Genomic DNA, 8,484 nt, shown 5'->3' with positions numbered 1-8,484 from the left:
ATTCGCAAATTTTCATTGAAGTTATGATAGGATAGTTGTGAGGAAACAGTAATACTGAACATTTACTTCTAAAATATCCATTATATGAATCTTATGACAATTTAAAAAACCTGAAAATTATAAAGCATTAAAACGCGAAACGATTGAATAATTTGGAGAATTCTGTTGCTGTCGTTATATTTTGTGATACTAAGAGGATTGCTTATATAAAGTATAAAATGTAGCATTCATAGTATAAGCACGGGTGGCCGAGTGGTCTAAGTGATGTGACTACTCCGGGGGTCAGAGGTTCGAGCCCAGTTGATGGCTACTTTTTTTCTTTCTTAAATGTTATTCTTGTTTTTAACTGGAGCTTTTAAAATCCAATTTTTACATTTATCAATATAAAGCATTTAATGAAAAACTTCAATACATGCCAAAATCTGTGAAAAGGTTCCTTTAAGACAAACAACCTGGCCTCACATGTTTATGTTTATTTACTTATTATTATTGTTTAAGAATTTATTCAGAAATATTTCGTATTAGTAATGTTCAATACTTATCTACCATCAACATTTTTTCTTTTAGTGGCCAAGTAAATACAATAAAGCAGACTCGCCTTTTCCTTCTTCTCTTCTCCTCATTGAACTCATCTCGTCACATGAATTCAAGAGTCGCATACCATAATAGGATATGATATATGCTCTTTAGAAAAATACAATTCACATCACGTCTGCAACCATTATTACTATAAGTAAACCAAGAGCAGAAAGTGTGCGTTGTCTGAATGTGTTAAATGCACAGCATAACATGTATATTGGCGTTTTATTTTCCCTCTGAATACATTATCCCATAACATCGATGTTAAAGGGACTAGTTGATAGTCAAAAAAAGTGCCATAGATTCAAACAATGTTTGTCAGTGGACCAGAACAATTTTCAAACTGAGCTGAGATATCATAAGAACAATTGTTCTGACAAGTGACCATATTTCATACAGATTCGAGTATAAATGTGACTTCTTGAGTGTTAACAAACTGTTTCTTTAATATGACCTAGCGACCTACGTTTTGACCTCACGTGACCCAGTTTCAAATGCAGCTAAGGGGCAAAGATTCTGACCAAGTTTCATGAAGATTGGACAATACATATGGCATCTAGTGTGTTAACAAGGTAGCTGTTGACGACGCACGACCATAAATGGACGACGCACGAGGACAAATTGCGACCACAAAAGCTAACCATGAGCACGTTTCGCTCATGTGAGCACAAATGAATGTTTACATTACGTTTAAACAAATTGGTTAACTAATGAATAATTATCATTCTAAATAGTTAAAATAATTAAGCGTGTAAAAGGTTGTTTCTGGATAGTTTGGAAACTACGTGTAGCACTAACATAGACTTTATAACTCAATGGCCATCATGGATCGGTGTTATGGTACTTGCTTTTACTTTCAGAGGTCCCGAACTTGAATAAATGGGAAGACAGTATTATTCATTCATTATTCATTCAATGTTTATCCTTAATGTTGTGATGAGTAAAGACTTGGCAAATAAATGTGGCAATTATTTCTTTTACAAGGTTTCACTATAGCCATATAGGAAAAACTGCGGCGCCACCCCTGCCCCCCCCCCCCCCCCCGTCATGGCGGCCATGTTTTTCTTTGAACCGCCGCATTTTGGGAATTAAGCCGAGAAATCGTTAGAACATATTATCTTATCAATTTTCTTGAAGATTGGACTGTATGTCACTTTTAGAGTGTGAAATGAAATGAGTTCAAATAAACACCAATATATTCATGTATGTGTGAATTAGACCGCTGTTACTTTCTGAAGGAAGGTTCAATAATACATTAATTGTTTAAATGAAATGTTCAATGTTAATAATAATGCAGCAATTTTGGTTGAAAATTTATGAATGAAAGATTTTTGACAAACACCTGGGCTTAGGACTTCGTTTGGGGACACACAAAACCATGGCCAAATGTTCATTAACTGATCAGTTCCATAGACATTCTCTGTGGATCAATCAGTTACCTGGATGCTATCACCATTATTGTGTCCTTGAAAATCTGCATTTGTTATTTTCAAATCTTCAATTACATTCATCGAATGTAAAATCAAAGTATATCAAACTTACATATGCTTGTATTCACATTGTTTTAAATGCTATAAAGGTGTTGTTTGGAATTTAATTTGTAATTCGTTATGTCATGGCAAAGGGATCAATCTCTGAGACATGCTTTTCCTGACTGTGTCACACTTAACTCAAACAATTTAGAACTATCACTGTCATGCATGAAATATCCCCAATATTCCCCCCTTATCTCCAAATGCCCCCCCCCCCCCGCTTTGTCAGTGGGCATACAAACTAGTTTTTCAACAAAGAAAGCTTCACACCTTGAAGTTTTGCCTTGATACCTCATTTTATATTCAAGATATGCAAAATGTAAGCATGACAATTCACAAGAGAAATTCCCCATGCAAAACTTAAATGTAATAAGTTAACCAACAATAGCTGTCAGAGGACGGCGCGCTCTACTATTCGAGTGCTTAACAGTATAACGTAAGGCATCATGGGGAAATTGTTCAAATTATTCAATAAGGTCAAGGTAATAGTTCAGGTATATTTTCAACAATCAATTGAACATTTGTAAAGACATAAAACAAACTAATAAGATTTTATTTCAATAGCAAAAGCTTGGGTGGGAAGTTTGGACGGTCCTTCAAAAATAAAGTAAATAAATAATTGTTTTTGTTTTTTTAACCATAATTCAAAGAAAACAATATTATTGTGGGGTGTGATCATTTATGACGATCTTTAAAAAAATTAAATAAGGAAAAAAAAAAATTTTTTTGTTTGGGGGGGGGGCAGGGATTCTGGGATGGGGCGTTGGGTATTGTTTGGGTGGAATACATTGTAGTATTCAGGTAAGTGTTGTCCTGTCAAAGTATTTATAAAATCTGATCATAAATAAAGAAGTTATGGCAATTTAACTAAAATTTATTCTTTTGACCTTGAGAGTCAAAATCATTCAAAGGTCAAGGTCAAATTGAACTTGCCAGGTACAGTACCCTCATGATTGTAAGAAAATATTTGAAGTTTGAAAGCCATAACTTTGATTCTTTATAAGTCAAGTGGATCTTAACACAAAATTTAACAAAATATTCAGTTACTAAGACAAAAAAGGGCCGTAATTCTTACAAAATGCTTGATACAGTTGTCTGCTCTTGTTTATAGATTTGGGTCATGTTGGCAAAGAAGTTTGCAAAATATGAAAGCAATATGTCAAGGGCATTGGCAATATGTGAGGTGGTACGCAAACTTTAACATAGATTTATCAACAATATGCATATTCTAAATGAAAAAAAGGGCCATAATTCTTACAAAATGCTTGATACAGTTGTCTGCTCTTGTTTATAGATTGGGGTCATATTGGTTAAGAAGTTTGCAAAATATAAAATCAATATGTCAAAGGACATTGAAAATATTTGAGGTGGTACGCAAACTTTAACATAGATTTATCAATAATATGCATATTCTAAGTGAAAAAAGGGCCATAATTCTTACACAATGCTTGATACAGTTGTCTGCTCTTGTTTATAGGTTGGGGTCATGTTGGTAAAGAAGTATGCAAAATAATAAAGCAATATGTCAAGGGACATAAGAAATATTTGGGGTGGTACGCAAACTTTAACATTTGCACGCTCACGCTAACGCTAACGCCGACGCCGGGGTGAGTAGGATAGCTCCACTATATATATTTCATATATAATTGTCGAGCTAAAAAGCAATTAATATGATAATATTTAAATAATAGTGTTTTTCTTGTGCACTTCATATCCTATCAATGGGAGGTTTCAAGTTGAGCTCTACCAAGAAATCATGAAGGACAACTTGAAACCAGTGTATTACCACTTTGCCACCGTGTTTATAAGAAATTCATGTTGCCTTACATTATGACAGATTTTTGGTGATACGCAGTTTGGACTAGATTTTTATTATAGAATATTGTTAAACATTTTAAAGTATTTATCAAACAATTAAGCGTCTCAAAAACTGAATTATGCAAAAGCTTAGTCATCTTCCAAAAAAAAAATACTACTTTATTTTCCTCCATCCTAGGTTACCGCTTGTTATCAGCTGAAACAAACACCACAATGTGTAAAATGTATGAAAGTGTTTTGTATGTGATAAATCGCTGCAATTTAAACTACTTGATATATATTTTCCTGTTGCCATCTTAAATATAGAAGTTAGTTAATAATGAAGTATTACAGCGACCATTGTTTCCATTGTGTCCATTGTTCTGTGAACGCTGACTACTCCCAACATAATTTGCGTGTAAAGTGCACCACAAATGTCCACTAATAAAATCAAAGCGCTGTAGGCACTGAAGTCCTGGGGCTAGGTTTAGTGTGACGTTAAATGCATTTAGGATGTTTTGTCCGAATTTCTCCCTCTGTCCGAATTAATACGGATTGACTCTAGCGGTTGAGTGCAGAAGCTCAGAGACTGTAAGAAAAGACAATAGTTTTGTATATTCTACAGTGTACATAGACGGTGGAGGACAATACGATACTGGTTGTGGGAACGATAACCTTTTGTTCAACTCTACAGATCTGGTAGAGGTTCGTGTACATAGGCGGTGAAGATATACAACAACAACAACAAGGCCGCAAAAACTGTTGTTGTTGGCGTCAAATAAATCACGTTCAATAGCCTTAAATAGCTTTCTATTACATAATTAACAGATATGGAAAAACACTCATACTTCCTTTGTAATGTGTATACAACAGAAAATCCACTTAAGCCCAAGTCTCACTTTTGCCGGTAGAGCACCGGTCCATCCCGGTTTGCTAACGCCGGTCCACCGGCGAGGACCGGGATGATTTGTAGATTTTATTTAACGCAATCACTCTATTTCCCGATGCCGCCCCGGTTGAAGCCGGTCCACAGACCGGCAGAGTCCCGGTCAACCCGGACTGGCTACGGTTTATCCCGGTGAAGCCCCGGCAGAGCCCCGGTTGTCGCCGGTAGTGCTCTGGTGAAAGCCGGCAGCGTCCCGGCATAGCCCCGGATGTCGCCGGTAGTGCCCCCGTTGAGCCCCTGCGAAAGCCGGCAGCGTCCCGGCAGAGCCCCGGTATACCGTAACACCGCCGGTACTCACCGTGTCTATACCGGCGTCAGACCCCGGCAGAGTAACGGCAACGCCTCGGTTTCACCCCGGTCGTCGCCCTAAATACCCCGGCGGAGCCCCGGTGAATATCGGTGGCGTTCCGGCAGAGCGCCGGTTTTCTTATATACCGTAGCTATACCGGGACTCTAACGGCATTCACCGGGGCGTTGCCGTAGCTCTGCCGGGGTCTGAATGGGCCCCGCTGGAGCTACGGTGCCGTCCCGGTTGTTCCCGGTGCCGTCCCGGCTGTTCCCGGTGCCGCGCCGGTCGTTGCCGGTCCTTCCCGGTGACTCCCGGTTCATCCTGGAGGTATTAAACATTTAAATACTTTCCCGATGGGGCCCCGGTTTTCCCCGGTTCATCTCGGTCGTCGCCGATGGAGCCCCTAATCATCCCGGTAGAGCCTCGGTTCATTCCGGTTGATCCCGGATCATGCACCGGAGCTCCGCCGACATCATAGTGAGACTGGGCCTTTACCCTGATAAAGAACGGTGAGCAGATTGTGTACGTTGTCTCACGTATAACTTTTCGCGCTCGATTTGCGTGCTCGATGTGCGCAGTGAAATATAATATCCGGTAACTTCGTATATTTCCGAGAATGATTATGAATATTTGTTGTTGTTATTTTTCATTTTCTTTTTTCTTGAATGTCTCGTTAACGCATAAATAAGAATATCTTAAAATATGTTTATAAATACCAAATGTAATGTCTTCAAAAAATGTACCAGAACAAAATTCTTCTTACTGTCTCCGTAGACACTCGTATTTTTATGGCCTAGACCGTCAAGTGAGGAACTTATTCTCGCATGAATATGCAAACAATAATAACAACTATGTCGTAGCCAATGCTTAGCAATTTTGCTTCAATAATAATTTTTTACACGTTTTATGACACTGTCATGTTATATAGTGATGTTCTGTATTTACAAGGCGGGTAATTGAGATCTGCGAAGACCTTCTTTGATTGCGCATGAATTACCGCCAAGTGGTTAATCGGACTTTTGGGAATTCATTCATTCGTGGGTTTGGGAAGCCAGCCAATTCTGACTGTCTTAGAAATTTTTATCATTGCTATGGCCTTAGGGCTACGCCCCAGGCCAAAAGTGGTAATATTCATTCCATTAAATAACTTCTGTAAAACAATGACTATGGTGTCATGTACGCAGTCTCATTTTGCAATTCACAAGCAGTGTCATCTTGCAATTAATTTAATCCAACAATGACCAAAGCTACCAGATGTTCTATTAATCGATTCAATGACCTGACACGTACTTACGCAGAGTTGTAACGCTGCTTGCCTTACAATTGTTCGGTGCAGAATCACTTAAGAGTGTGCATACAACTATTGTCTACTGGTTGATGCCGATGGACATTTTGCGACAAAAATCATTCAGTATGTGTTTGCATTTCAAAGGTGACTTCATTACATGTGTACCCGGGGTGCGTCCCATCATTGTCACCAAACGTCAGTGAAAATTAGTAACTGGCAATAAATATATATCATAGATATAAAGAGCATCGACCAAAATGTTTACAGCGAACTATTCAAATAAAACATGGGGCGAAATAAGTCTGATATTGGGGCCGAAAAGACCGAGTTAGCCTGATTTAAATGGGACCGTAAAAGCCGATACCTGTTAAAGGGACTTGTTCACAGATTTGTTTCATGATCTTTAAGATAGTCTTTAAATGCTTTCAACGAGGCCGCAGTGGTGTAGTGGATAAGCTGTCCGCAAAGCGATCGGGAGGTTACGGGTTCAATCCCCACTAAGGGAGCGTCTTTTAGATTTTCCCCATAGATACCAAGTTATGGTTCGAGTCCTATTAAACGGACTCGAAAGCGTTTCAAATAAGTCTTAGCCTCTCTGTGCTATCGAGCTAAAATAAATAGGTTTAAACTAAACACAATGCTTTAAATTGATAAATGTAGACATCGGAACTACAGAGCGCCTGTATAAAACAAGCATACAAGAAAGAAGACAGAGTAAGCAATACGTGGGCTCGAACCACTGACTGTTGGAGTAAAAGTCTTGCACTTAAACAACTCGACCAACCGAACAATTTTTGCAAAATTTTATGAATGCTTTCTATAAATAAATCTCGTATAGTCATTAAATATAACGATAACAACAGAACTCTCCATTATTCAATCGTTTTGCGTTTGAAACGTTTTATAATGTTCAGGTTTTTAAATTGTCTAAAGATGCATATAATGGATAGTTTAGCGCATGGTTAATGCTCAGTATTACTGTTTTCTCGCAAACAACATAACCACAAGGATACTTTTTAAATCTGAAAATTTTATTTTCAATTTTGTCAATTTATAAAACTATGAACAAGTCCCTTTAAGATCTTCTATTAATGTATCGAAAGGATCTTGTGAAATTGAGATGGTCCTTGGTGAACTTTGTTGAGACATACTAGTATTTTACAATTTAAATTGTACTGCCCTTTCATATATGTAACAAACAAAACAGTTTTGTTTCGATGTTCGCTAAATCAATAACCTGTTTATCAAAATCAACAATTGTCAAGTTCAATAAAACGCTTACCTGATTAAATGATCCTCCAATTGTAAATATCATTTTCACAACTGTATGACTATTTATTCCAAAGAAAGTCTCAAACAAATAGAGACTAATTACAATGCGTTATTATTCGACGCCATCTTGAGTAGGAAATACCAATCTTAGTCACTCTGATATATCTCGTGTTAAATAGTCGCAATCTTGGCTTGTACTACTACTTTAGGTTGCATTATACTAAATACAATTTGAATGTATGGCTGTACTCTCTAAATGATCAAAGTGCATCGATTGGAGATATGTTGTTATGGTTTAAACACTTGAGATTGTGTTCTTTTGCATAATTGCTTTTTGTTTCAAAGTAAGGCATTGGTATGTACTATTAAATAAATGTCTTGTTTAAGACTTGAGGCAACATAATAAACAGTAAGGTTTGGAGGATATCTCTTTACTCTAGAGTAGCCAGTAAAAAAAGTTTAGAATACAGTCCATTTTGATTTATGAAAAGTTCTTTCTTGGCTTGTACATGACATACCTTTTTGATTGTTTAAATAAATTCAGTTAAGAATTCTCTTTCAGACCAAGGATGGTTATTGGGGTCTGTTTGTGCAAAGTGTTGCATTTATTTTTGCCTAAAGTTTTCGTTTTTAAAATGAATTATATAAGGAAAATATTTAGTACATTGTGACCTAAACTCAATTTGGGTTAAATAAGTGTGTTGTCTGTAAAAATAGCAGCAGACAAACATAGTATTTGGGAACAATTACACGACATATAAGTGGAAAAATGCCAGAAATG

At 37.2% G+C, this 8,484-nt stretch overlaps 1 protein-coding gene across 1 annotated transcript in view; it reads right to left on the bottom strand.

Moving 5' to 3' along the window:
* Positions 1-7,895, bottom strand: part of LOC127839692 (uncharacterized) — a 24,531-nt gene extending 16,636 nt beyond the window's left edge. The window contains exon 1 of the mRNA XM_052368075.1: positions 7,714-7,895. The gene's annotated coding sequence lies outside the window, so the exon portion shown is untranslated. The remainder of the gene's footprint in view (positions 1-7,713) is intronic.
* Positions 7,896-8,484: the final 589 nt, after the last annotated feature.

Source organism: Dreissena polymorpha, chromosome 7 (assembly GCF_020536995.1).
Source record: "Dreissena polymorpha isolate Duluth1 chromosome 7, UMN_Dpol_1.0, whole genome shotgun sequence".
Lineage (NCBI taxonomy): Eukaryota > Metazoa > Mollusca > Bivalvia > Myida > Dreissenidae > Dreissena > Dreissena polymorpha.
Note: the sequence above shows the minus strand (reverse complement) of the source record. Positions and strands in the feature narration are given on the sequence as shown.